General features: G+C 46.2%; 2 long non-coding RNA genes across 3 annotated transcripts; one reads left to right on the top strand and one right to left on the bottom strand.

Moving 5' to 3' along the window:
• Positions 1 to 6339: 6339 nt before the first annotated feature.
• On the top strand, positions 6340 to 25428 carry LOC109264048 (uncharacterized). 2 transcript variants are annotated; one of them, XR_002078554.2, is made up of 5 exons: positions 6340 to 8142; positions 8495 to 8548; positions 11918 to 12095; positions 15531 to 15600; positions 24521 to 25428. It is a non-coding gene; the product is annotated as an uncharacterized LOC109264048 (long non-coding RNA). The 2 variants fall into 2 exon arrangements; XR_008417998.1 differs by lacking the exon at positions 6340 to 8142 and having other exon boundaries at positions 8162 to 8548.
• On the bottom strand, positions 9295 to 26955 carry LOC109264051 (uncharacterized). Its single transcript, XR_008417999.1, has 4 exons — positions 26771 to 26955; positions 21375 to 21498; positions 15055 to 15166; positions 9295 to 9594 (listed from the first exon to the last, which is right to left on the bottom strand). It is a non-coding gene; the product is annotated as an uncharacterized LOC109264051 (long non-coding RNA).
• Between the last annotated feature and the right edge of the window lie 879 nt (positions 26956 to 27834).

The raw sequence follows: 27834 nt of genomic DNA, 5'->3' as shown, positions 1-27834 counted from the left end.
ATACCAGGGCCCTGGACATATCATGCTGCTCCCTGTTTCTGATGCAAGCTATGCCTGTTAACACCTCCGTGCCTTTGCCCCAGGGCTGACAAACTTCATCCTTCATGTTAATTCAAAGTCTTAGTCTGCTTCGGCTACTCTAACAGAATCCCACAGACCAGATGGTTTAAATACCAATTTATTTCTCACAGTCTGAAGGCCAGAAGTCCAAGATCAAGGTGCTGGCAAGGGAGGTTTCATTCTGAGACTTCTTATCTTGGCTTGTAGGTGGCTGCCACCTTGCCATGTGCTTACATGATGTGTGTGCCTGAGGAACCAGAGGGCCAGCTCTCTGAGGTCCATACTCGGAAGGACCCAATCCCATTTGATCAGGGTCCCACCAGTTCCTTTGTTAGAGGCCCATCTTCAAATACAACCACATTTGGAGGTTAGGGCTTTAATATATGAATTTTGTGGGTGGGGGGGAACACAAACATTTGGTCCATAGGATCCAACTAGGAGTGGCTGCCTGGAGAAAGGTGTTGATAAGAAGTCTGAGGCCCTTCCTGGACTCCATGATAAAAAAAACCACTATGCTTGATTCATGATGTCTGCCTTGGACTTGGCAGGAGATATTGGGGTGGCTTACATACCATATGTTTTCTTCTCTTGTTTTATGTGCTCATCTTTGCTAGCCTCTCTCTTGGCCCCAGCACAATCTCTGACACATACCAGGCCCCTGACACATTTTCAATGAATGAATCAACAATTGAGTAATTGTCTCAAAGCACATTGCAAATGGACGGTTTCACTGAAGCTTCACAAAGGCTGTGAGGTAAAGCCAAACGGGCAGGTGGTTGGAAATCTTTAAGGTGTTCGCCCTTCTCTCCCCTCACCCTGGGCTGGAGATGCTGCAATTGTCTTAGCGACTGCACGGATGCCTCGACGGATGTCTGTCAGGATCACAGGTGACTTTTGCTGACACTGTCTCCCAGAGCCACTGAGACCTTTGCCCTTCTCACTTCATTCTGCCCCTGCACCCCCATTCACCCCAGTGCTGCACCCCCACCCTTTGGCCTTTGAGAAGCAAATTGATTCTGTGGTCACTCAGCCTGGTAGCAAGGGAGGGCCTCCTCGCCTGCCTTCCTATGGGACACATGTTAACTGGTGCTGTGATGCAGGAGTCATGAGCAGGCGCGGGTGTGTGTGATGGGGAGAGAGGTGCCATGATTAAAGGGGAAATGTACTCACGTCTCAAGTGCTCCTGTTGGAATGCAGCTCATGAAGACGAGTGTGTGTCTGAATGTATATGCCTGGGCCTGCTTCTTCCCCTGCTCTCGCGCTCAGCCACACTGCCTCGACCAGCCATTGGGTCTGTCTCTGCCAACCCGGCCATGTGCCCTGTGGCCGAACCTCTTGTAGAGCACTGTAGATGGACATCCTGCCCCGGCCCCCCTCCTGCTCTGGGCCTGCTGTAGCCTCCCCCACCGGGCACTCATTCTCAGCCAGCGCAGTGCCTACCTGTGTGAGATGTGATCCTGCTTTAAGGAGCTCGTGGCCCATATCAGTGGCAGGACGCTTGGGACCAGCTGTGTGTTGGGAGGAGTGGAGGCCATGTCCAGTCTGCTGGACAGGGAGGGTAGGTGAGCAGGCCTAGGGCCCTGTGGCTGGGTATCCCCCTGTTCGCCTGCAGTGGAGGGAGGGAGCAGGGGGCAGAGGGAAGGAGACCAGCCTGGGAGGGGTCGTTTGGGTTACACAGGACAGCAGAGATGGCACCAAGAGCCTGCACTCTGGGGCTTGCAACCTGGAGAACAGAGCAAGGACTTCCTGCCGCTGGTTCACTTGGTGTTCTGTCTCCTCAGCCGTAGACACTGTCTCACATAGTAACTGCTGAGAGAGAAAGGACCCAAGGGGCCTAGGGCTCAGCACTCAACCTGGCCTCACCTCCACAGAGTTTCCCAAGGTTGGATAATGCCTGTGATCATTTCCCAGGACTCTGGCAAGCCTTCCCAGGAGAACCATCTGAAGGGCACTGGCCTTTCCATTTCCTCTCTGTCTTCCTGGAGACCCCACTAGTCCAGCCAAAAAGGCCATTGAGCCCTGGGAGTGGAGTCACAGAGAGGTGAGGGTGTCCCTGGCTCTGCCTATGCTCTGAGCCCAGTGCTCTCTGAAGTACCCTGGGAAGTAGCCAGTCTCTACTCCCACACTTTGACCAGCCCTAGTTCCATGAGAAGAATCCTAGGTGGTTCACTCTCTACGAGGCTCCTTCCTCTCCAGCAAAGTTGTTGAATATTTATTGCATGGTAAAATTGAGTCTTTGTATCTCCACTGCTGCCCATTATGTGCCATCCACAGTGGGCTCTCTGCACGATCTGACCTCTACGACTCTCCCACTCTGACCTGATTCATATCATAGTCCTCACTGTGCCCTCCTTTGGCCATACTAACTTCATTGTGCCTGTAGTTCCAACCTCTTTCTTACCTCTAGGCTTGGCCAGTGTAATTTCCTTTTCCCCAGCTCTTCACCTGAGTGATTTCTGCTCATTTCTCAGGTCTTTGCATAAAATACTCTCTTTCAGGGAAAGCTTCCCGGAAATTTGATAGTGAGCTGCAGAACAGACTAGACTAGAGAGACCAGAGACTGGGAAGTCTGTCCTAGGCTAAGACCTCATGGTCAAAGCCCAAAGTGGGATGTGCATAAGCCAAACTGGAAAAGGAAAGGAAAAGACAGATTCTCGTGACCAATCCGACAAATTTGGGAGTGAAAAATACAGAGAAGTTGACAATATAAAAATATGCTGTGTCCACAACCTGTGTGAAGCTTACTTTTAGGCGTTTGTGTCCTAGGAAAGAGAGAGGCCCTAACTGATTTGGCAGCAAATTTCTAACTAACACTTTTATGTGGGTCCCATCCTCCCAGGAAAATGGAGAGTCTCTTGCAAGAGAAGTATCTCTTCTCATTGCACATGCATTCCTTTTTATTTCTAGCAGAATTCTGGCTGTCTTCTCAGTTCTGGGCCTCAAATTTATAATGCTTATCTCAAAGAGCTTCTAGCTCTTCAACTGTTTTCTGCAGGAGCCAGAGTGGGGGGTGGGGACAAGGAGACAAAGCTATCTTTTCCCCCTTGATCTTACTGTATCATGAGTCCCAGCAGGAGAGAGATGGCATTTCAGTGTTACCTTACTGCTCTGTTACTGGAGAAAATATAATGAATGGACTATTTATAAAGATGTGGGCAGGATGGAAGGCATCAGGCAAGGGAATGGTGCAGCACCTCCAGGACCTAACTGTGCAGTGCCATCAGCTCAGGCAGCTTGAAAACACAAGAGAAGAAGTGATTATAAGAACCCAACGAGGGCTATAGATGAAGGAGGGGATTGCTGTGGCCTTCCTGCAGGAAACAACCAGCCACACCACGGCCCACCCATCCCCCACGGGCAAGGAACTAGAATAATAAACACCCTGCCACTCTTTCCTCCTGCCCTCCCATTTCCTGCTGGCGTCCACTGTGGCCTCAGGTCGACCAGAACTGAGAAGGCGAGGAAGCTCCATTGACACAGTTTATACAGCTTGACCCCAGGGACAGGGCATGGTGGAGGAGAAAGAGGAGCAGAACTGGACAGACAAACAGAACATCCAGCACGCAAGTATTTCATACACAGGATAAAGCCACACACTAGAAAATGGCGCCAACTGTGGACCTAGCATGAGGAAATGATGTCAAGCTAAGGCAGGGCTTTGAGTAAACGGGAAAGAGAAAGCTGGTCCACAGGGACAGGAGGCTGGCCTCCAGGTCCGGAAAGAAGCAGGAAGCCCAGGGCCAGTGGAGACAGAGCAGGAGAGAAACTGCAAATCCCCCTTCAGGTTCCTGGTTCCAGTTCTCTGGAAAGGCCTGGTGACCTGTTTTTGTGAAAGGCCCTTGATTCCACACAAAACATTACCCTTTTACGTAAGACAGCATGAGGAAATTTTCAGTTTGACAACCAAAGAACTTTGGGTATACTTCATTTGAAACAAAAGAACCTTGAGCACACCGAATTTCATTTAATCCCCATAACAACCCTGAAAGGTGGGCACCTTCACCCCCATTTTAAAGATGAGGATATTGAAGGTCCCGGTAAGATTAGATAATCTTCGCTGAGGAAGCTGGGACTCACTCACTCTTGGCTTGGCCTGACTCGAACACTTCAGAATTTTCTAGGACTCCACAAGCTGACAAAGCTGGCTGAAAGCAATTTCCAAAACCAGAAGAGAACCCCACCCTTGACCAGGTCACCCCTGTGGGGAAACGACTTGCTGTCTCAGCTTGCTAGCTAAGGCTCTTTGGGGTCCTGCTGAGGAGCTGGCAGGCATGGCCACCCAGCACAGAAATGTTTGACAGGGTCAAGGAAGGGACCAACTCTGGATTTGTAAAACTACAGCCAAGTTTTGTTTTGTTTTGTGTTTTTTCCAAGAACTCCTAGAAGAGCAATGTATTTGCAAAAGCTGGAATTCCTTAGCTAAATACCAAGGACAGAGTTGACTGGACATGGGAACAACCCTCCACCCTGTATCCCCAAATACCCAGTACCCCAGCCCCAGAGGTAGACTGAGTTTTCAGAGGAGGAGGGCCTGCTCACCTCTGGCCACCCCCAGGAGCCCAGGGTGGGGCTCTCGGGCTCCCCCGAGAGCCCATCTCATCCCATCCCCAGGTGCACACCCTGTTAGCTTCCCCACCTCAGAGCAGGAAGGTGAGGTGAGGTAATGTCTCCACTAACCGACAGTGGCCAGGAGATGAAAAGAATCTCAGAAATGCTGTGTTTAATTTAAAGCAGACCGAGCCTGCCTTAGCCAGGCTGCAATTTCACTCAGAATAACCAGTTTGTTTTTCTTGGACATTCCAGGAACTAACTGGCCACCCCCTGTTAAGTCCCAACAGGAATGTTAGGGGTGGGGGCCCTTGCTGGGGGCACATGCTGCCTGCAGTTCTGCCCTTTTCCTGCCTCTGAGACTCCCTTAGTAGTGGGGGGGGGGGGGGGGCGGGGAGGGGCGCGTCCTACTGCAGAGAGGAGCTCTCTCCCTTTCTCCCCCTATAACTTCTTTACCCCCTGCACCTCATGTGGTATCCAGAATTCTGGGGATAAAAGGTTGTCATAAAAATAGCAACATGATCTATCATCTGTCAACATGATCTGTTTATTGAGTGATCTCTAAGCGTTCTGCTAAATACTTTCTAGTTGTTGTCTTGTCGAGTCCTTACAACATCCCAGTAAGGTGTGTAGAAATTTCTATTGCGCTTTTTACAGATGGTGAAGCCGAGGCTAAAAGAGGTTATATAACTCGTCCCAAATCCCCCAGCTGGGATTGGAGCCCTCCCCTACAGCTCTGGGTCCAAAGCCCAGGCTCCTCTCAGGCGCCTGTCCAGACCTGTCCCTCCCTGAGGGAGCCTGAGGGGCTCCGGGTGCTTTGCTTCAAGGCAGGTGTGCTTGTTAGACACACTGGTGTCTCTACACGGAGTGCTCTGGGGACACGCAGGTGACTGCTTGTGGGAGGCAGCGCTGTGATCACAAGTCCTTCCTTCCAGTAGTTGGCACCTCTCCTTTGCTTTGGGTTGGGCTGGGGGTTTCCAATCCCTGTGAGTTGCTGCTCCTGGGATCTGTGGGACTCCTGGCCTGTGATTATCAAGTCTGGGCTCAAAGCAGGGTGAAGCAGCCCATGTGAAGAGGCAGGCTCCCAGCTCTGGGCTGAGCCTGTGACCTCCGGCAGCCCTTCCCTGCCTCGGCCTCAGCTCCTGCTCTGTGAAATTGTAAATGGAGACAGGGATGGGGAGGGGCACCAGGCTCAGATTCCTCTACCCCTTCGGTCCCTTTCGTGTTCTGATGTTACTTGGCAACAGGATTTGTGCAGCGAGGCCTTGGCTCCAGGAGACATGAGAGGGAGGTTGCGGGAGGGGGGACACTGGAGAGTGGCTTGGCTTCCGGGGAAGCTTCCAGGACTTGGAAGAGGAGAAAAGAATGGGTGGGGCCTGCAGCAAAACCAGGGACTGGGTGGCCCAGATGGATTTATTCTAGGGCCCTAAGGCCAGTTCCAGAGCCATTTCCCAGAACCTGGCCTTCTCCTCTGGGCCAGGAGACATGGCAGATGGCATGGGCATAAGGCCGCGCCAACCAGACAACAGATTTTAACTTCTAAAGAGAAGCGGCCGTGGTCCTGTGAGCTGACTGCCTCCGGGGCTTCTCTCTGCCTGGTGTCCTCTGTTCCCAGGACTCAAGGTGGCTGAAAACTGAGCTCTCTGGCCTCTCTACTGGGCTGCCTTTGATTTCCCCGGGAGTGGGGCGGACAGAGAGGGTTGTGGGTCCTGAAGCAGGTGAGCACCGCCCCCCCCCCCCCAATGGTTCCCCAGGCTGGGCCAGCAAGAGTGGAAAGCTGGTGCAGCGGGTGGGTGGAGAGCCAGGGAGCTGCAGGCCTAGGAAGGGCTGATAAGGGGCCTCTCATGAAGGGACTGGCTCAGGGGACAATGGGCTTAGTGTGGGTGGCCTGCACTGTTGCTTCGGTCTCTGCTCTCAAGAGAGGTTTCCATGGCACCCAGACCCTGACTTGGCTACAAGTGTCAGTTAAGACAGTGTGTGGGAGTCCTTGAGTCCCAGCCTCCCCCACAGGGGGTGGGGGAACCATCCCCTCTGGCCCTGCCAATACCCACTATCACTGTGCTATGGGACAGTCTCCAGGGACCTCGCAAGCCCACTCGCCCTCCTCCTCCCCTCCAGGAAAGGGTAGAGACTTGGGGCTTTTCTGGCTGGACCTCATATGAGGTCCCCACTTAGACCTTCATTCTTCAGGAGTTGTTCATCTAGGGCACGGGGACAGGCAGGGGACATACCCCTTTTGTGCATTTTCCCAAACCTAAGCCAATAAATGAACTCTCCCCTTCCCTGACTCATCTGTAGGAATGGTGAGTTTTAGTGCTAAGTTTGGAAAAATGGGAGCCACTTTATAAATTATCAAGTCATGAGGACATGCAACTCTTTTGTTTTTGTTTTTTAACGAGTGTTGTGGCTAGTTAACCTAGTTAACCCTTAACACAAGTAAACTAATGGCAAACGTTACCATCCGTGTACCAACAAAATGCTCCTGACCTGGGGGTTCTCGGAAGGCTTTGTAGAAGAGCTGCTGTATGAGCCACGCCTCAGCAGGCAGGGTCAGCACGGGCAAAGGCACAGAGGTAGGAATGTCTAGGGAGTCGTGGGGCTGGGGGCCTGTTACCATGTAATAGGAGATGAGGTTCTGACGGATGACAAGACCCTGGATGAGGCTTACAGATCTAGAGTCTAGTGGTGTAGACCTCTTGAGGTTTTATTGGGGCAAAGGGAGCACTATTTAATTAAAGTGGGGCTTCAGAGGGGCACCTGTAGTGGCTCAGTCGGGTAGGCGTCCGACTCTTGGTTTCGGCTCAGGTCGTGATCTCACGGTTCACGAGATCGAGCCCTGCATCAGGCTCTGTGTATTGACAGCATGGGACCCACTTAGGATTCTCTCTCTCCCTCTTTCTCTCTGCCCCTCCCTTGCTCACACTCTCTCTCTTTCAAAAATAAATGGACTTAAAACATAAAAATGGGGCTTCAGAAAGCCCACCCTGCTAAAGTGCTCCAAACAGCAACGATGATCTCACACTCACAAAATGGTTAATTGTGAAACCTGTTGTTGATCCTGTTTTCCTCAGTAAAACGTCAACCCTATATGAAGTCCGTGCCCTGCTGTATCACACCCAGGGCACTGGCGAATGCTCTGGGTGAAGTGTGGAAGTTGGACTGGGGGCGGGGGAGAAGACCCACGAAGGGGTGGTGGAAGTGGGGGCTGTGGAGGGAAATGGAGGCTGGCAGAAAGACACAGGGGCTGGAGTGGCCCTGGCAAAGGCCCATTTTACAGACAAAGAAACTAAGGCTCAGCTAGGCGATACTAGATCTGGCCTTTCCTTTCTGCAAAACTTACCTTTTTTCCTTTGGGGACACGAAGTGCCAGGTGAACAATTCTCCAGGAGGACAGAAATCCGGCCATGTGGATGTGAAGACGCAGGATCCAGCCAGGGCAGGAGAGAAGGACCCGTGCCAGACACGCCTGATTCCACGCATCATCCCTTCTGTCTACCTTGTGGCGGGTTGGTCCCCCGGGACACAGACTCTAAGGTGATTAGTGAGCAGAAAGTTTATGATGTGCCCTGGGGTGAATGTCCGTGGGGTGTGGCGGTGAAGAGACAAGGGGGAGTGGACAGTGGGAGCAACTGGCCGGCGGCGCAGCCTCAACTGGGCGGTCAGTCAAACGACCTCATGCGGAGCTCTGGAGCTGTGCTGGCCTCGGAGTTGTCCTTAGGTGGGATGAGAAGGGTGGAGCTGGGGAGTAGGCCCTGCAGTCCCAGAGGAGAGTCGCGGCGGCACCACCCACAGTCCAAGTGGGACCAATGTCTCTACCAAAGGCAACTTCCCTCTGAGTTCCAACACTGAGAGGGAGAACGTGTCTGAGCCAATTCATTTTTCTCAGCCAGGCTACACGGATCAAAGGCCACTGACCAGCTCAGGGACTGGCTGTGTCTGGGTGAGTCAAGCAACATTCTCAAAGCTAGAATTTCTTCCTCCATGCCTCCCTTCCTTCCTTCCTTCTTCCTTCCTTCTGTCCTTCTCCCTCTCTGTCTCCCCCTTCACCTCTCCCTCCTCCTCCTCCTTTTCTTCTTCTTCTTCTTCTTCTTCTTCTTCTCCTTCTCCCCTTCCCCCTCCCTGTCTCCCTTCCTCTTCCCCTTTTCCCCCTCCCCTTCCTCCTCCCCCTCCTTCTCCTTCTCCTTCTCCTCCTTTTCCTCCTCCTTCTCCTTCTCCTTCTTTTCCTTCTCTTTTTCCTCCTTCCCCTTCTCCTTCCCCTCCTCTCCTTCTCCTTCTCCTTCTCCTTCTCCTCCCCCTTCCCCTCTTCTTCTTTCTTCTCCTTCTTGTTTATATACTTTTATACCTGGGGTGGGGGGAATCACATTCAACTGGTAAAAAATTATGACGTTTATTTGTCCATTTATACAGCTGTGTGTTGTGAGGGAAGAGGTGAGAGATGGTGATTGCCTGGTACAGAAAAGGACTGTGGGACCAGCAATAATAGACATCTTTGGCCATATGCAAATCCATCGTTACTAACACCCTAAAGAGCTATTTTTACTCTTAGCAACAGGGATAAATCTCACAGATGCAATATTAAAAAAGACACTAGACACAAAAGAGTACATCCTGTATGATTCCATTTATATGAAGTTCAAAAACAGGCAAAACTAATGTATGGTGACCAAAATCTGAATGGTGGTTGCCTCAGAGGAGGATTTTACCTGGGAGGAAGCAGAGGGAGCCTTCGGGGGTGATGGAAATATTCCATGCACTGATCTGAATGGTGCTAACCTGGAGGTTATATATGTAAAAAATCATTAGGCCATACTCTTTTTTTTAAATATATTTTTAAAGAATATTTATTTATTTTGAGGGAGAGAGAGCACAAGGGAGGGGCAGAGACAGGGGCGGGGGGTAGAGAGAGAATCCCAAACAGGCTCTGCACTGTCAGCTTGGAGACCAATGTGGGGCTCAAACCCACAAACTGCAACATCATGACCTGAGCTGAAATCAAGAGTCAGAAGCTTAATCTACTGAGCCACCAGGCGCCCTAGGCCATACTCTTAAGATGTGTGCTCTTTATCATATATGTTACACTTTTGTTATTCTCTTTGTTTTTAAGGAAGAGAAAAAGCACTTCAGTAGGGGATCTAGGCCAATAAAGGCAATGGCTCTAATGATAGAATTTTATGTTTTTCTAGAAAGCCAGGGGAGCCTTGAAGACACCTGTTAGGCGGTGGGTTTCCCCTTGTCAGCTCTCTAAATTCTGCCTCTGATTCTCCCAGTTCCCAGACCACTAATATCCTGCCCTCATGCTAGGGACTGATTTTAGAAATTATTCTTCAAGAAGAACTTCCTTTTGGCTCAGCATGACTCCTATCTCATGCTTACAGAAGGGGGTCCTGGCTGAGGGCACAGCTACTTGGGGTCTTGTGCAGTGCTGGACCTTCTTACTCTTAAAGAATCTGGCCTAACAGTGCATCAGAAACGTTAAGCACAGCCCTCAGTGGCTGTTATATATTTATGTATATATGCAAACACATAGATACATACTCACGTATATTCGTGCATATATATTTTTATTACAAAATATTTTTGGATGGTTTTAACAATTTTGCTTTTAATCAGGTCTTTTTTTTTTTTTTTTAAGTAATCTGTATACCCAGCATGGGGCTTAAACTCACAACCCCAAGATCAAGAGTTGCATCTCTATCGACTGAGCCAGCCAGGCCCCCCTTTGATAATATCGCTTTTCAAAATAAGGATATGAGGAACACATGTTATTTCTTAGCAGTCTCCATGCTTTCCTCAAGAATTATTGCAAATGGGCAAATGTTACTTCCAATTCATTTTTCAAATGTAATGAAATTATTATAAATACTAAATTTACCAATTAATGAAGTTGACATAATGGGTCGCTTTGAAGGCATTTAATTAAACATGTATTCATTTTGATTATGCAGTTTTTCTTTGCATGCTTTGCAGTAAATGAATTTCTTCCCTAGAACTCAGACTTTTCCTCTGAGTGTTCAGTTGATAATAAACTATTTCTCCCTGAGGGTCACCTTCTGGGCCAAGTGGGTGGGCCTGGCCAGGATGGTGGGGTTCCCCAACGGCTCTGCTGTGCAAGACAAGTTGTGGGTTGAGAGCGGTGAGCACAGGACAGTCTCAGAAAAGAGTCAGACATTTCCCAAGAGTTGGTGAATGTCATCCCTTCTGGCCTGTGGTGATGGGGAGAAAGTCAAGTTCAGCAGATCTTAGGAATCATGGTGCTCTATTGAGTCTGACCGTAAATACACGTCTGATGAGTCATGATTGCACGTGGCAGATCTTGATGAACTGATGTGAAAAGATGTCTAAGGCAGAGTCAAGTGAAAGAGGAACTTTTAGACAGCACAAAAAGTAATAGCATCCTGCATTGTGTGTGTGTGTGTGGGCGGGGGGTGTGGGTGTGGGTGTGTGTATACACACAAGCACAGACAAAATCCGGAGGAGTGCACCAAGGACTAGAAACACTGATTATATACAGAAAGCATAACTATAGGGGAACTCTCACTTTCTAAGTCACCCATATCTGTAATGCTTGAGTTTGTTCAGTGAGCATGTACACCCTCATATAAATCCTCAATTTATGTGATGGGTAAGTCCTGAAGTGTGTGAGCTCATTCAAAATACTTACCTCAAAACTTCAAAATAAAGTGGCTCATAAATAACGAAAGAAAACACTGGTGATAGGTTCTAGTAGGTAGAAAAGTATCATGCCACGAACCTTCTTTTTTGTCATTCATTAAATATCAACAGCTGGGTCACCTGAGTGGCTCAGCCGGTGGGGCGTCTGAATCTTGGTTTCGGCTCAGGTCACGATCTCATGGTTTGTGGGTTCGAGCCCTACACTGGGCTCTGCGCTGGCAGTAAGGAGCTTGCTTGGGATTCTGTCTCTCTCCCTCTCTCTCTGCCCCTCCTTCTATCTCTCTCAAAATAAATAATGAAAAACTTAAAAAAATATACTGATTGTGAACAACCCGTATAAATGTATGTGAATGGTTATTTGAGAAACAAAGGCCACCTGACAAACACACCAGTGAGACTCCAGGTGGTGGTTTTGGCCTATGACCATCAAATCTGAGTTTCTCCTTTTCCTCCATTTTAGTGAAACTTGCTTCCAACATGTTTGTCATGGGTAACATTACATTCTTTGTCCTTTTCAAAATTGTGTCGCTCTGTTGTTTAATAAGGTGAAATGTGATGGAAAGATGAAACTGGAAACCATTTCTCTAAGGGGCTGGCTACTTTTTGATGAAAAACCTGTGGTCGCTTGTTCGTCCAGGACCCTCCAAGAGTATCAGCTAGTCTCTTCGAGTCATGATCTCCCTACAAGGTGAACCATTGGGGAAATACATGTCACAAAGTGTCATCTCAGACCACCTGCAGGACACAGCCTCCAGGCTAACTGGGAGCCACGCTGGATGGGAGGACACTTTGCATCCTGCTGTGAGCATCACCTGGTGAGTTTCTGAACTTGGTGGTCAGGGAGAGGCCCTGAAAAAGAGGGTCAGGCAGTTTATTCCAAAATAAGCTCTGTATATTTTAAAGGAATTGATCTCTTTAGCAGTTTTCTTCTGAAATGTGTAGAAATGAATCCTGAATGAGTCGATTAATCAGAAAAAGTCCTGCAAACGAAATTTGCAAAAGAGAGTCTCAGGTTCCAGGTGTCCCAGGTTTTCATTGGTCGATTTGCTTATTCACTCAGTCAGCATTGGCTGCCCCCCTCAAGGAGGGGTGAGGGGAGGCCAAGGAGCAAGTAGAGGGATACGTAGACAAGCTATAGGTGACTGTAACGAACTCACAGTCTGGTGTGGTATTTCTCAAATTTGGAGGAATGTCTTCTTTTTTGCCATATCTGAGTACCATTTGTGTGATTGTTCACTTAACATTTTTCTTTAGGGGCTCCTGGGTGGCTCAGTTGGTTAAGTGTCCCGTTTAGGCTCAGATCATGATCTCACAGTTCGTGGATTTGAGCCCCGCATCGGGCTCTGTGCTGCCAGCTCGGAGCCTGGAGCCTGTTTCAGATTCTATGCCTTCCTCTCTCTCTGCCCCTCCCCCATTTGTGCACGTGTGCTCTCTCTCTCTCTCAAAAATAAATATTTTAAAATATTTTTTTTTCTTTAGACCAACTGATTTTTTTCCTTCCATAAATTTGTTTCTAAGAGAGTCTATGTATCTATTATGGACTGAGTGCGTGTGTCCCTCCAAAATTCCTAGGTTGAAACCTGACCCCCAAGTGATGGTATGAGGAGGTGGGGCCTTTGGGAGGTGATCAGGTCATGAGAGTGGACCTCTCATGAATGGGATTAGTGATCCCGTAAAAGGGATTCCCAGGGAGCTCTCTTCTCTCTTTTCACCACAAGAGCATACCATGAGAGACACCTGGGTGGCTCAGTCAGTTAAGTGTCCAAATTTGGCTCATGTCATGATCTCATGGGTTCGTGGGTTGGAGCCCTGCATCGGGCTCTGTGCTGACAGTGCAGAGCCTGGAGCCTGCTTCGGATTCTGTGTCTCCCTTTCTCTGCCCCTCCCCTGCTAATTCTCTCTCTCTCTCTCTCTCTCTCTCTCTCTCTCTCTCCCTCTCAAAAATACATAAACATTAAAAAAAAAAAAGAGCGTACAATGAGAAGTGGGCAGTCTGCACCCAGGAAGTGGTTTCTCACCACAGCCTGGCCATGCTGGCACCTTGACCTCAGACTTCTAGCCTCCAGAACTGTGAGAGATAAATTTATGTTGTTAATAAGCCATCCAGTTTACAATGTTTTGTTATAACAGCTCAAACTAAGACAGGATCGCTGTGAAATTATAGATTGTGATAGTCCTGATTTTTTTCTAATACACATTAAAATTAACTATTAAAATGTTTTAAAGGCCCATCCACCTGTCACCTCAAGGCATCTCGTATACCAGCAGGGCTGTATCCTTGGGCATGAGATCAGTGCAGTCCCATTGGCCCTGTGGGCTTCATGCTCTGTGTACATTGTCTTGAAGTTTGTTTGTTTTAAGTTTATTTTCATTTAGTTTTGTTTTTTGTTTTTTAATTTTTTAAATTAAGTTTATTTATCTATTTTGAGAGACACAGAGAGAGCACAAGAAGGAGAGGGGCAGAGAGAGGGAGAGACAGAATCCCAAGCAGACTGCACCATCAGCGCAGAGCCCCATGTGGGACTCGAACTCACTAACTGTGAGATCATGATCCGGGCCGAGATCAAGAGTCAGACGCTTTACCCACTGCACCACCCAGACGTCCCTGTTTTGTTTTTTGTTTTTTTTTTAATGTTTTCATTTATTTTGGAAAGAGAGAGCACGTGTGAGCTGGGGAGGGGCAGAGAGAGAGTGAGAGAGAAAATCCCAAGCAGGCTCTGCCCTGTCAGCACGAAGCGTGAGGCAGGGCTTGAATTCACAAAACATGAGATCATGACCTGAACCAAAATCAACAGTTGGGAGCTTAACTGACTGAGTCACCCAGGTGCCCCTGTTGTTATTTTTCGATTCCACAGATAAATGAGATCATACGGTATTTGTCTTTCTCTGAATTATTTATCTTAGCATAATGGCCTCCAGACCCATCCATGTTGTCACAAATGGCAAGAATTCTTTCTTTTTTATAGCTGGATGATATTCTACTGTGTATGTATATATATATACCACATGTTCTTGATCCTTTCATCCATTGATGAATACTTAGCTTCTTTCCATATTTTGGCTATTGTAAATAATGCTGTAATGAACGTGGCGGTGCATGAGGTTTTTAACCAATTTATCTTCGAGTCTGTATTATGTAAGTAAAGGCCAATAAGACAATTGGGGCGCCTGGGTGGCGCAGTCGGTTAGCGTCCGACTTCAGCCGGGTCACGATCTCGCGGTCCGTGAGTTCGAGCCCCGCGTCGGGCTCTGGGCTGATGGCTCGGAGCCTGGAGCCTGTTTCCGATTCTGTGTCTCCCTCTCTCTCTGCCCCTCCCCCGTTCATGCTCTGTCTCTCTCTGTCCCAACAATAAATAAAAAACGTTGAAAAAAAAAATTAAAAAAAAAAAATAAAATTAAAAAAAAAAAAAGACAATGAAGCATGTGCTGGTAGCCAGGGGCCTTGGTCCATGCACTATCCTATCTTCTGCCATCTCTTTGGGATGTGGCCTTAGCTGCCCAGTCCCCTCACTCCTAGTGTCCTAGTCTCTCCCAGTTTCCCCTCCCTGCCCGTGTCCAGCAGGCACCGCCATTCCCTGCTCTGGCTGGAGGGGTCTGGGCATGTGGGCCCTGCTGTCTCTCGTGGTAAGGCATGATGGCAGCTGTCTCTGTGCTGGGCTGGCAGTGTGGCCCATTCAGCAGAGACAAACCTCTTGCCCTGCCCTGCTCCAGGTACCTAGAGCATCCCAGTGTGCAGCTTGCAATCCCCTCAGGAGGCAGAGATGCCCGACTCACCATGCCAGTCCAGCAGCCAATGACGTGTCAGCGCTGAGTTGTGGAGGGCAAAGGGTGGCCTGGTGCCTTTGAGGGTCTGCCATCGCATCCCCTTGCCTGAGGGAGCACAACACTAAATAGAAACAAAAAAACAATACCATGACAGGTCAAGAGAGAGATTTCGGAAGAAAGGAAAAAGCTTTATATTTTCATACATTTAATGGCAGCTTTTCTTTTTTTTTAATTTTTAAATTTTTATTTATTTTTGACAGAGAGAGAGTGCGTGAGCTGGGGAGGGGCAGAGAGAGAGAGAGACAGAGTATCTGAAGCGGGCTCTGCGCTGAGAGCTGAGGGCCTCATGTGGGGTTCAAATTCACGAACCATGAGATCATAACCTGAGCCAAAACCAAGAGTCAGATGATTAACTGAATGAACCACCCAAGGGCCCCAAGTTTTCTTCTTTTTTGAACAAGGTGCCTTGTATTTTTGTTTTGCAGTGAGCACACAAATTATGTAGCCGACCCTGACCCGAAGCAGCACCTGAGAAGTGTCACTGGGACCAGGCAGGTACAGTTTCTAGGAGGCACTGGAAGACGTCACCTGGTGGTCCAGTGCGCCATACGCCTGGTGCATTGGGCCTGGGAGTCGGATGGAATTTAGATCTGTGGGGCTGGGGAGAGGCACACCTTGAGGAAAGGAGCTGAGGTGGGAACTTAGGGTCTGCCCAGGGACTGCAAAGGCATGGAGCACGGGTGGGGGACCAGGAACCCTGGGAGATGGCCCAGGAAGTGGGCACGTTGAGGGCAACTGACACAGAAACTGATCATGGTCTGCGGCCCACAGGAAGACTGATTGCTCCTGACTAGGGAAACAACAGCTGTGAGGGACAGTGGTGGTGGTGTGGTGAGAGGTCTAGGAAAGGGGTTAGGTTGGGCCTCTTGTGGTGATCATACAAGTAACAAGAGACACTTTCCTTTATGAACCTTACGAGACCAGGGGCTGTTTGACTGCAAGATGTAATTCTAGGAGGAAAGAGTCAGACTAAAGGCAGGGCAGGCTGTGGGAAGAGGCCTGAGCAGGACAGAGACCAGACCTGTGTTATCCAGGACAAGAAAGAAGGATCCATGGTAGTCATCTCCAAACTATTTGGATTATATACCCATGAGATATTTTTGAGCACACACCCTAATATTTGTACCTTCATTTACGCATAAATCACGTACTTACACAATTCTATTATGGCTGTTCTAGAACAAAAGCCAAACCAGAACTTTTAAAAGGATAACTAAAAATGAGGATAAAAGAAAGTTGTAATAACTTCTTCCTACCTTCCCAGTGGGCTGCCATCTTGTGATGTTTGATATCTGGAACCTAATCTTACGCCCAGACAGGGGCCGAGCTTCTGGGCAGTTTGTGCTTTCTATGTGTGTGGAGGCAGCTGTGGGGCAAGTTGGGAATGGGGGTAGCAAATGCTGACTTGTGTGTCAGGGGAGTATATGGGAGGGGAGCCTCAGGGGATCCTCACAACACCCCATGGGCAGGAGCTGTTACTTCTAGGTTATTATGAGAATGCTGAGAAGTCCTGTAACTCATCTGAGGTCACAGCTTGTGCCAGGATTTGGACCCACGTTTGGCTGACTCCAGATCCTATATCTGTCCCACTGGGCCACACTGCCTCTCTAGTTAACTTTGGGTCTGGCCTGCTTTTCTGGAGGAGCAAGCTGTTGGGGTTGAGCTCCATTGTCAGAGCAGGGCTAGTCATCCCAGAATGGGGCACTGGGGCAGACTCTGTCAGCACCCTGTCCACAAGGGCCAAGGGCATCTGCCTACAGTGTGACCTCCACCTCAGGGCTTCATCCTTGGGTGTACTGGAAGCTGAGGGGAGAACAAATTCTCCCTTCAGGTCGGACTACTCTGAGATGTGTTCTCCACCTTCTCCCAGAGGTGCCGCACCTGAGCCTCAGGTACTCTTAGAGGTGACCTACTTATTAAGATATTCTGCTTTGTCTTTCTTCCCTTCCCTTTTCTATCCTTTCTCTGTCTCACTCCCCACTCCTGGGATCACTTCTTGAATAAAGTGCCTGCCCACAGATCCTTGTCTCTGGGGAACCCAGTCTAAGCAGGCCCACTGGGGAGAGGAATCTTGTCTCAGGCCATGTTACTCTGTGGCCCTCACATCCTGCTCCCTCTGCCTAGGCCTTGGCACACATTGCCAAACAGTCATGGCATTCTTTACTATAAGCCAAGAGTTCTCCACAGGGCACCTCAGGCAACTGTTAGCAATCATTTAGAGTTGACAAGTTGGTTGAAATCTATTTTACTTCAATTTTAGAAAGTTTGCTCAGGTTGCTTTATGGAGAACAGATGTCAAGGATGATGAGGGCAGAGGCAGAGAGACCAGTTAGGGGGCTACTGGAATAATCCAGGTGAGAGATGATAGTGGCTTGGTCCATATTAGCAGCAGTGGTAAGAAACACAGGGTTCTGGATGTATTTTGGGTTTTTTGTTTTTGTTTTTACGTTTTTAAAAAGTGTTTTATTAATTTATTTTTGAGAGAGAGAGAGAAAGAGAGAGAGAGAGAGGAGAGAGGAGCACGCGCACAAGCAGAGAAGGGGCAGAGAGAGAGAGGGGGAGACACAGAATCTGAGGCAGGCTCCAGGCTCCAAGCTGTCAGCACAGAGGCTGACATGGGGCATGAACCCACGAACTGTGAGATCATGACCTGAGCTGAAGTTGGTCGCTCAACCGACTGAGCCACCCTGGATGTATTTTGAATGTAAGCCAACATGATCTATCAATTGATTGTATACAGGACATTAGAGGAAGGAAGGAATCAAAGATGACACCCAGGTTATTTTGCCTGAACAGTTGAAGAAGTTGTCCTTTTCTGAGATGACGATCAGGAGGAACACAACGAAGGGATAGAAGTTAAGTTTAGGATGCCCATTAGACATCCAGGTAGAAAGGTCATATTGTAAGTTAAAGATAGAAATTTGGAGTTCAGGTTCAAGATCTGGGCTGAAGATCTAACTTTGGGAGTCATTCAGTCCTAGAGACTGGGTGAGGTCAGTAAAGAGTGATAGAAGAAAGGTGCAAAGCCTGAACCTTGGGAAACTCCCAATGATCAATGTCAGAGGGATGTGAGAAGAGGAGGCCAGTGAGGTAGGAGGAGATCCAAGGGGAGTGCATATCCAAACCAGGAATGTGTCAGGAAGACAGAGTGTTCTGCTCCATCAAAGATGCTACTGATGAGTTTAGTAAGATGAGGTTTGAGACTTGCCCATTAGATTTGGCAACGAGAGGACCTCAGGAGTCTTGACACAAGCTATTTCAGTGGAGAGAGGTCACAAAAGTCAATGGGAGGGAGTTGCAGTGAGAAGGGGAAGAAAGGAATTATGACAGTAGCTGGACAGCTCTTAAGGGGCAGCAGAGAAGTGGAGTGGGGTCAGAAGCTGGATGAGAGATAAAGGAAGAGACATTTGTTGTTTGCTTCTCCATCTTGTTATTGGTTAGGCCTTACAGGTCAGCCATGGATGAAGTTCTCTCAGGCAAATGCAATGGAGGGAGTTGGGGTGTATGCAACTGTAAACTATAACAGTGTAAACTGTGAAATATAAGCTGGGAAAGGATGGCAATGAGGCACTTAAGGGGCTAATTATTAGTGAAAACATGGTTGGAGCAGAGATTGCACATCTCAATTGGAAGAAGAATTATTGGAGTCTGTGTAAGAGAAGGAGTGAGCTGGAGAAACAGGGCATAGTGGCTGCAGCATGGGTTACTAGAAACTGAGACACTGGAGGGCTCTCTAGTCAGTGGTAGTAATGGGTTCCAGGGTATGTCTGTGGAAGTGAGTGGTTGAGGTGGAGGTGACAAGGTCACTGGTTTCCATGTGTAAGTCGTAGAATTGGAGGCTGGTGCTACACACTACATGTTTGTGTCCCCTCCAAATCCGTATGTTGAATCCTACTCCCTGATGTGATGGTGTTTGGAAGTGGGGCCTTTGGGAGGCGATTAGATGACAGTGGGGCACCCATGAGTGGGATCAGTGCCCTTATGAAAGAAACTCCAGAGAGACTCTTGCCCTCTCTGCCATGCAAGGACACGGTGAGAAGAAAGCAATGTATGAACCAGGAAGTAGGTCATTACTAGACACCCAATCTGCCTTGATCTTGGACCTCCCAGCCTCTAGAACTGTGAGAAATAAATTTCTGTTGTTTATAAACTGCCCAGTCTCTGGTAATCTGTTATAGCAATCCAAGCGGACTGACACTGGGACTTGGGGAGGATCTTCTATGTGGATATTGAAATCACCGTGAGATAAAGCTGGAGATAAAACAATGCTGGGGAGTGTGAGCGTGAATCAAAGTCCTTAAAAAGCACAAAAGGAAGTGCCCAAGGGTCAACAGGTGCAACAAGGAGGTCATCCATGGATAGTTTGAGGAGATTCCAAGGGAGAGTAAGCCAGCCGACTGGTGTTTTAGGAGGGAAGGAGGGAGAATGGTTTAGAAGCAGCAATGCAGAGCAAATGCGATCCTGACCCTCCCCAGGGCCTGAGTATGAGCTAGGAAGAAGGCAGCCTCGCTTCAGAGGCTACAGGGGAAGTAAGCCCTCTAATTTAGCTTCCCACATCATTGTCACTTCACCTAAGAGGTTCAAGATACAATACTTTCTGAACCCACATGTGATGCTGACCTTGGAAATTTTACCCCAAACCACAATTACCCATCCACAAAATACTGGGCCAGACTTTCTCCTCCATTTACCCAGTAGGTATATATTTGTCATCTCCAGAGCTTGTGTTTTAAACTGACCTTTAAAGTCCTTGTTTACAAAAACATGCAATTCTTTTCGTTGTGAGGTCATATCCCTAGGGAGACTTACTAACTCTGTGTTTAAATTTCTTTGCCTATTTTTTCCACCAGTGTCATCAGGTGACCTTTATAAACATACAAGTTAGCACTGATTGAGGTCAATTCAGGCTAAGACATCTTCCCCAGACAGCTGCCATTGCTTAAGAAGAGGAAGGAAGGAAGGAAAGAAGAAGAAGGGAGGGAGGGTGGAAGGAAGGAAAGGAAGGAAGGAAGAAAAGAAGGAGAAAGAAAGAAAGAAAGAAAGAAAGAAAGAAAGAAAGAAAGAAAGAAAGAAAGAAGAAAGAGAAAGAAAGAAAGAAGAAAGAAAAGAAAGAGAAAGAAAGAAAGAAAGGAAGGAAGGGTGGGTGGGAGGGACAAAGGAAGGGATGGGGAGGAAAGAAGGAAACAAGCATGCAAATGAGAAGGCTAAGAATTCCAGTATAAGAATACTTGGAAGTAATCTTTTATGAAGGATAATTTTCCTGCCCCCCTCCCTGCACCTTGTATTCCACCATCTCTGGTGCTCATCTTTATAGCCCCAGCATCTGGAACAGTGCCAGTCATCACTGGTGGAATGAATGTGCTGGTGGCTGTTGTTGCTGACCCCCAGCAAAGATTCCTCCGGCCCTTAGGACTTTGGGCATCTGGTCCTCAGAGAAACATCAGCCCCCATATCCAGCCCATGCTCTGTCTCTGCTCAGCTACAGAACTCTACCTTGCTTCTTTTCTCCTGCAACCTGTGTGTTCAGAAACTCCTTGGCAATTATGAAGTGCAACTCTATTGCTGATCTATTACATAACTTAATCTAGTGCCAACCACACCCTGGCACTGGACCCTGCTGGGCAAGGGGCCAGATTGGGAGGGCTTTTCCCTGCCAGGGCTCAAGTCTGGTTAAGAGGTGAGATATTCACTGCCAGATACACAAACTCCAAAAGCGGTTTTTCAGCTGCATTTAGGACTGAGGGTAGTTTCTGCCTCCAGTGGTGGAGGTTGGAGGCCATCTGAACTGGGAATGATAAGAAGCAGGAGATGTAATAACAAGGTGTAAATAAAACAGAGATGAGGGCAGTGAGGGGAGCTGGGTCTGGCCAGGAGCATGTGTTGTCAGAAGCCTCTCCAAGCCTCTTTCCCACCCCTAAGCCCACCTCCCTCCAGCAAGCCATTGTCTGGACTAGACTTGGCTTTGAGAGTTCTACCGGTGTACGTTTTGATAATACATGGTGAGTTTTTAGACCACAGCATATGGAGGTGGTTGTTGTTGAGGAAATGCGTGGTTGATTTTGCAGTTTCCTGTGGGGTGAGGGAGCTTTATTTCGTTCCTCCAAGCACAGTCTCAGCCACGGTGGCTCACGGCTATGGTTGGAGATAAACCCTCACAAACCATCCCCCTGGCTTTTGAGTGTATGACAGAATCCTCATAAATGACTCAATCCTTATGAGCTCCAGTGAAATGAAAAGGAAAACCTCCCAGGGCGAGACTCTGCAAGCACCTTTGAGGAGGTCCTAGATGAGACATCAGTCAGTGACAGCGTGGAGAGGTAAATGTTCTTCTGCCTTTGTGCTCCCTTTCCTGGGGCCTGGGAACTATGGAGACCTTTGCAATGCAGCTCAAGGCTAGGAAAGAGACAAGCATAATGTTAGCATAAAAAAGACAAAGCAGAATTGCTAGTAGGAGGAACTATGGAGACCTTTGCAATGCAGCTCAAGGCTAGGAAAGAGACAAGCATAATGTTAGCATAAAAAAGACAAAGCAGAATTGCTAGTAGGAGGTTTACTCTTCGTAGGTCGAACATTCCATGCTGTAGATGCGCCCCCCTGAACCTGATCGTTCACTCTCTCCACTAATCCTCCTCTTATTGGTTCCTTAGAATAGCACTTCTCTACTTCCTAGAGCTTGCTGGAACAGATCCTAGGTCCCCACCTCCAGACACTGTTTCAGTAGCTCTGGGTAGGGGTGGGGGCAAAATCATCATTTCTGACAAGCTCCCAGATGATGCATATGATGGGGTTCAGGACATGCTACCCTGAACATGGCCCCCTGGCACCCTGAACATCTTAAGCTGAAGGAGTTTGAGAAAATGACAGATGCATGGCTGAATGGTCATTTTGCTGAGAACATATCTGCCAAGAGGATTATTAGAACACAATATTTGTGTTTGATCCAGATCCGAAGACCTGAGGTTGGACATGCATGTCAACTTCCTTATTTGTAAAATATGGAAAAGACCACTCCCTTGGGGATTGTTGTGAGGATTACAGTCACAGCTAGTAAGTGTAGCACTGGAGCCAAAATCTGGTTTCACAGACTCACATAACGGCGCACTTACTAGTAACAGTACTAACACTGCTTCCAGTGGAATGAGCGCTTACTGGGTCCAGGCATTGTGCTAACTGCTCTAAAGACAATGTTCCATTTAAACCTCCAACACTCCAGAAGGAAGATACTATTATTCTTATGGTACCCATGAGGAAAGTCGAGCTAAGAGATGAAGTAACCTGCCCCAGCTCGCAGAGCCGGGGTTGAACCCAGGCCTCCTCACAGCAAGGCTGCTACCACCTCATAAATCATGGGCCTCCTCCCATCAGTGCCTCTCAGGAAACCATCAGATTGGCTGTGGCCCCAATACGGCTGGGAGCAAGGAGGCTTGGGGCATCTGCTACCACAGCCCTGTGTGGGCTTAAGCAAGTCACTTCCCCTCTCTGCACTTGTTTCTTTTCTTTTCTTTCTCTCTCTCTTTCTTTCTCTCTTTCTTTCTTTCTTTCTTTCTTCCTTTCTTTTAATATAATTTATTGTCAAATTGGCTAACATACAGTGTGTAAAATGTGCTCTTGGTTTTGGGGGTAGATTCCCGTGATTCGTCGCTTACATACAACACCCGGTGCTCATCCCAACAAGTGCCCTCCTCAGTGCCCATCACCCATTTTACCCTCTCCCCCAAATCCCCATCAACCCTCAGTTTGTTCTCTGTATTTAAGAGTCTCTTATGGTTTGCCTCCCTCCCTCTCTGTAACTATTTTTTTCCCCTTCCTTTCCTCCATGGTCTTCTGTTAAGTTTCTCATATGAGTGAAAAGAGAACTGTGAAGTGGTGACTAAGGCCCTTCCAGGGCTAACATATCAGAACTCTACTACTTTTCCATTAGGGCTTTGGCACCCAGTGAGGTTCCAGAAGTTTCTCACACTGCCAGGGTTCCAGCAATAAACCAGATCCCAGGAGACTACTTAGACTCCTATAATCCTCTCAAGCTTAGAAAGGAAGGGACCCTACAGAATATCAACAGGGACGGCAGGGCCTCAAAAATAGGAGGGACCAGGTAAGCTGCTGGCTCAAACTAGGCAGGTCCACAAGTCCCACCATGTCTTTTCCCTGGCTTTTGAAGAAGGAAAGATGAGCACAGTTAGTGCTCTAGATGAAAATATTTTAAAACAATTTCTTTATACACGAGATAATTTAAGACTGGGTCCAGATGTCTTGTACATGCAACCACTCTGTGTCAACACAAATGTCTTAAAAGGCAGAATAGGTACATATATTTTATCAAGAACACTCACCATCTATATTCTACCATTAATACTTTATTATACTTTACTATGTGTCTATCCATATAGCCATTCATTTATCCATCTTGTTTTTTATATATTTCGAAGTAAGTTTACAGACATCTGTATACTTCCCCTTAGGTGTTCAAGCATGCATATTGTTAACTACAGTTCAATATTTAATACATTTACTTTGATGTAGAATTTACATATAATGAAATGCATAAATCTCAAGCATACAATAACTGATTTTTGGCAAATGCATTAAATTGTGTAATGTAACCCTCCCCATCAAGATACAGAACATTACTCTCACCTCAAAAAGTTCCCACATGCTCCTTCTCATCATAGATTGTTTTTTTTCCCCCATCAAAGGGTAGTTTTGCCCAGAACAGGCTTTTTATTTTTTATTTATTTATTTTTCCAATTTTTAAAAATAAAGTTAATTAATTAATTAATTAATTAATTAAAATAATTTATTGTCAAGTTAGCTAACATACAGTGTATACAGTGTAGTCTTGGCTTCGGGAGTAGATTCGCATGATTCATCCCTTACACAAAACACCCAGTGCTCATCCCAACAACTGCCCTCCTAATGCCTATCTCCCATTTTCCCTGTCCCTCCCAACCCTCAACCCCCATCAACCCTCAATTTGTTCTGTGTATTTAAGAGTCTGTTATGGTTTGCCTCCCTTTCTGCTTGTAACTTATTTCCCCTTCTCTTCCCCCATGGTCTTCTGTTAAGTTTCTCAAATTCCACATATGAGCGAAAACATATGATATCTGTCTTTCTCTGACTGACTTATCTCACTTAGCATAATACCCTCCAGTTCCATCCACATTGTTGCAAATAGCAAGATTTCATTCTTTTTCATCGCTGAGTAGTATTCCATTATATATACATTACTACATCTTCTTTATCCATTCATCATTTGATGGACATTTGGGCTCTTTTCATAATTTGGCTATTGTTGATAGAGCTGCTATAAATTTTGGGGTACATGTGCCCTATGAATCAGCATTCCTATATCCTTCGGATACATTCCTAGTAGTGCTATTGCTGGGTCATAGGGTAATTCTATTTTTAATTTTTTTAGGAACCTCCACACTATTTTCCAGAGTGGCTGCACCAGTTTGCATTCCCACCAGGAGTGCAAGAGGGTTCTCGTTTCTCCATATCCTCGCCAACATCTGTTGTTTCCGGAGTTGTTCATTTTAGCCACTCTGACAGATGTGAGGTGGTAGGTATCTTCTTGTGGTTTTGATTTGTATTTCCCTGGTAATAAGGGCAGAACAGGCTTTTTATATTAGCTTTGTTGAGGTATAATTTATAGGCAATAAAACTCACCAATTTAAAGTATATAATTGGGTGAATTTTGACAAATGTATACAGTTGTGTAACCACCACCACAATCATGATAAAACATATTTCTATCACCCCAAAATGTTCTTTATGCTTCTTTGGAACCAATCACCATTCCCCTACTTTTGGCCCCTGGAAAGCACAGATCTGCTTTCTATCATTATAGTTTTGCCTTCTCTAGAATGTCACATAAATATTATCATACAGTATGTAGCCTTTGCATTTAGTTTCTTACTTACACTTAGCATCACACTTTCAGATGTGTATGTTTCAGTAGTTCATTCTTTTTTTCTTTTATTGCTGAGTAGCATTCCATTGTATTGGTATACCACAATCTGCTTATCCACTCACCTACTGATGGACATTTGGGTTGTTTCCAGTTTCTAGAACTGAAATCCCAAATGCAACATAGGGGTGGCATGGAGTAAGATTTGGAGGCTTGAAGGAAGCACTAATCTCTGTATTAATCCTTATCTTTTTTGGGGGGAAGACATATATCTACACCACAGATCAGCAAATGTATTCAATAAAGGGCCAACTGCAAATATTTTAGGCTTTGCCATTGTAGCTATAGACAATATGTAAGCAAAAAAATGTGGCTGTGTTCCAATAAAACTTCACTTAGGGATGCTGAAATTTGAATTATAGAAGTTCCATGTGTCACAAAACATTTTTCTTCTTTTGATTTTTTTTCAGCTACTTAAAAACATAAAAATTATTCTTAGCCTGCAGGAGGTACAAAGGTGGATGGTGGGTTGGATTTGGCACACAGGCCATAGTTTGTGAACTTCTGATCTGAATTTATTCAAAATACTTTAGAAAATTATGTTTAAGTATGTCTTAAAAATTTAATGGTAACCACCAAAAAAGTAGAAATAAAATGTATAATTTCTAACCCACAATACGAAAAACAATGGAGGGGCGCCTGGGTGGCTCAGTCGGTGAAACGTCCTATTCGTGGTTTCAGCTCAGGTCATGATCTCATGGTTTGTGGGTTCGAGTCCCGTTTTGGTCTCCATGCTGATGGTGCAGAGCCTGCTCGGGATTCCCTCTCTCTCTCCTTCTCTCTCTGCTCCTCCCCTCCTCTCTCTCTCTCTCAAAATGAATAATAAAAAATTATTTAAAAATACAAATACAAATAAGGAAAAATAATAGAATACAGAAAAACTGATCAACTGAAGAAAAGATGGAAACAAAAAAGAGAAGAAAGTATGATAGAGAACATAAAAACAGCAGGACAAGGATAAGTCTGGTTTTATAAGTAATCAGAGTACCCACGAATAGGTTAAATTAGGCCATTACAAGACCTATATTTTCAGTTTAAGTTAATAAAAAGAAAAAAATTATGTTATATCTTATTTCCAAAAAGTATATCTAAAGAAAATCATGCAGAAAGTTTGAAAACAAAGGTAGAGGGAAATAGACACCTCCTAAATAGGTATCATATGTTACATAATAGCTATAAAATCCAAAACAATAATTTAAAAAACATCACACCCATTAGGATGGCAACTATAAACAAAACACACAAAATAGAAACCAGCAAGTGTCAGCAAGGATGGGGAGAAATTGGAGCTTATGTGCACTGTTAGTGGGAATGGAAAATGGTGTAGCCACTATGGAAAATAGGATGATGCTTTCTCAAAGAACTAAAAACAGAATTACCATATGATCTGGCAATTCCACCTCTAGGTACACACCCCAAAGAATTGAAAGCAGGGACTCAAGGAGATATTTGTACACCCACGTTCATAGCAGCATTATTCACGGCAATAGGAAATAGCTCAAAGGAAAGCAGCTCAAATGCCTATCAGCAGATATAAGATAAACAACACAAGGTAGTCTGTACACACAGCGGAACATGATTAAGCCTTGAAAAGGAAGGAAATTCTGTCACCTGCAACAACACAGATGAAACTTGAGGACATTATGTGGGTGAAATAAACCAGTCACAAAAGGATGAATATTGTATGATTTCACTTACATGAGGATCGTAGAATAATCGGGTTCACAGAGACAGAAAGCTGAGGGGCAATTGCTGGGGCGGGCAGGGAGGAAAGAGGAATGGCGAGTTGTTACTTAATGTGTAGAGTTTCAGTTTTACAGAGAAGAGTTCTGTGGGCGGAAGGCAGTGATGGTTGCACAACAGTGTGATGTACTTAAGGCCATAGAACTGTGCACTTAAAAACGGTTAAAGTGGCAAACTTTATGTTATGTGTATTTTACCAAAATTAAAAAAAAATAAAATAGAAAGCATTACAGTAAACATGGATTAGTTCATACTGATAAAAGCTACAGTCCACTGAAAAGATATACAGTCGTTTGCTTCAGTGCAAGGCACAATAGAGTTCTGAAATGTACCTAATATGTATAAATAACACATTGTCCCCAGTGGAGCGAGGACTCATTTCTTCCAGACACCCATGGCCCTTTTACAAATTAGTCATGTATCTGACCACAAAGGGAATCCCAGCAAATTCCAAAAAGCACAAAAATCTGATTATTTTGTTACTCTGCAATAAAATTAGAAATTAAGATGCAAAACAAAACACAAGAAGTAGCAAAATAAAAATCTTCTCACTGGAAAATTTAAAGCCTCTTTTAAAGTAACTCCTGTGTTAAAAAGGAAATTATAAAGTTGAAATAAGCCAAAATGAGACTTTGTTTTATTTTTTTAATTTTTTTAATTTTTAATTAAAAAAATTTTTTAAAAATGTTTGTTTATTTTTGAGCCAGAGACAGAGCATGAGCAGAGAAGGGGGTAGAGAGAGATGGGGAGACACAGAATCTGAAGTAGGCTCCAGGCTCCGAGCTGTTAGCACATAGCCCAATGCAGGGCTCGAACTCAGGAGCCGCGAGATCATGACCTGAGCAGAAGTCAGACACTTAACTGACTGAGCCACCCAGGCGCCCTGGGACTTTGTTTTCAGGGACTACTGGGACCTGATCCAAGTGGAGTCAGGGGAAATTTATTAGAAACAAGAAGAATTCAGAATAAATGAAGGAAACATTAAAATCAAGAAGCTAGAATGAAAGATCAACAAAATA

This window comes from Panthera pardus, unplaced genomic scaffold, assembly GCF_024362965.1.
Source record: "Panthera pardus isolate Hobbes unplaced genomic scaffold, ASM2436296v1 HiC_scaffold_26, whole genome shotgun sequence".
Classification (NCBI taxonomy): Eukaryota; Metazoa; Chordata; class Mammalia; order Carnivora; family Felidae; genus Panthera; species Panthera pardus.
This window is presented reverse-complemented; position numbering and strand designations above follow the sequence as displayed.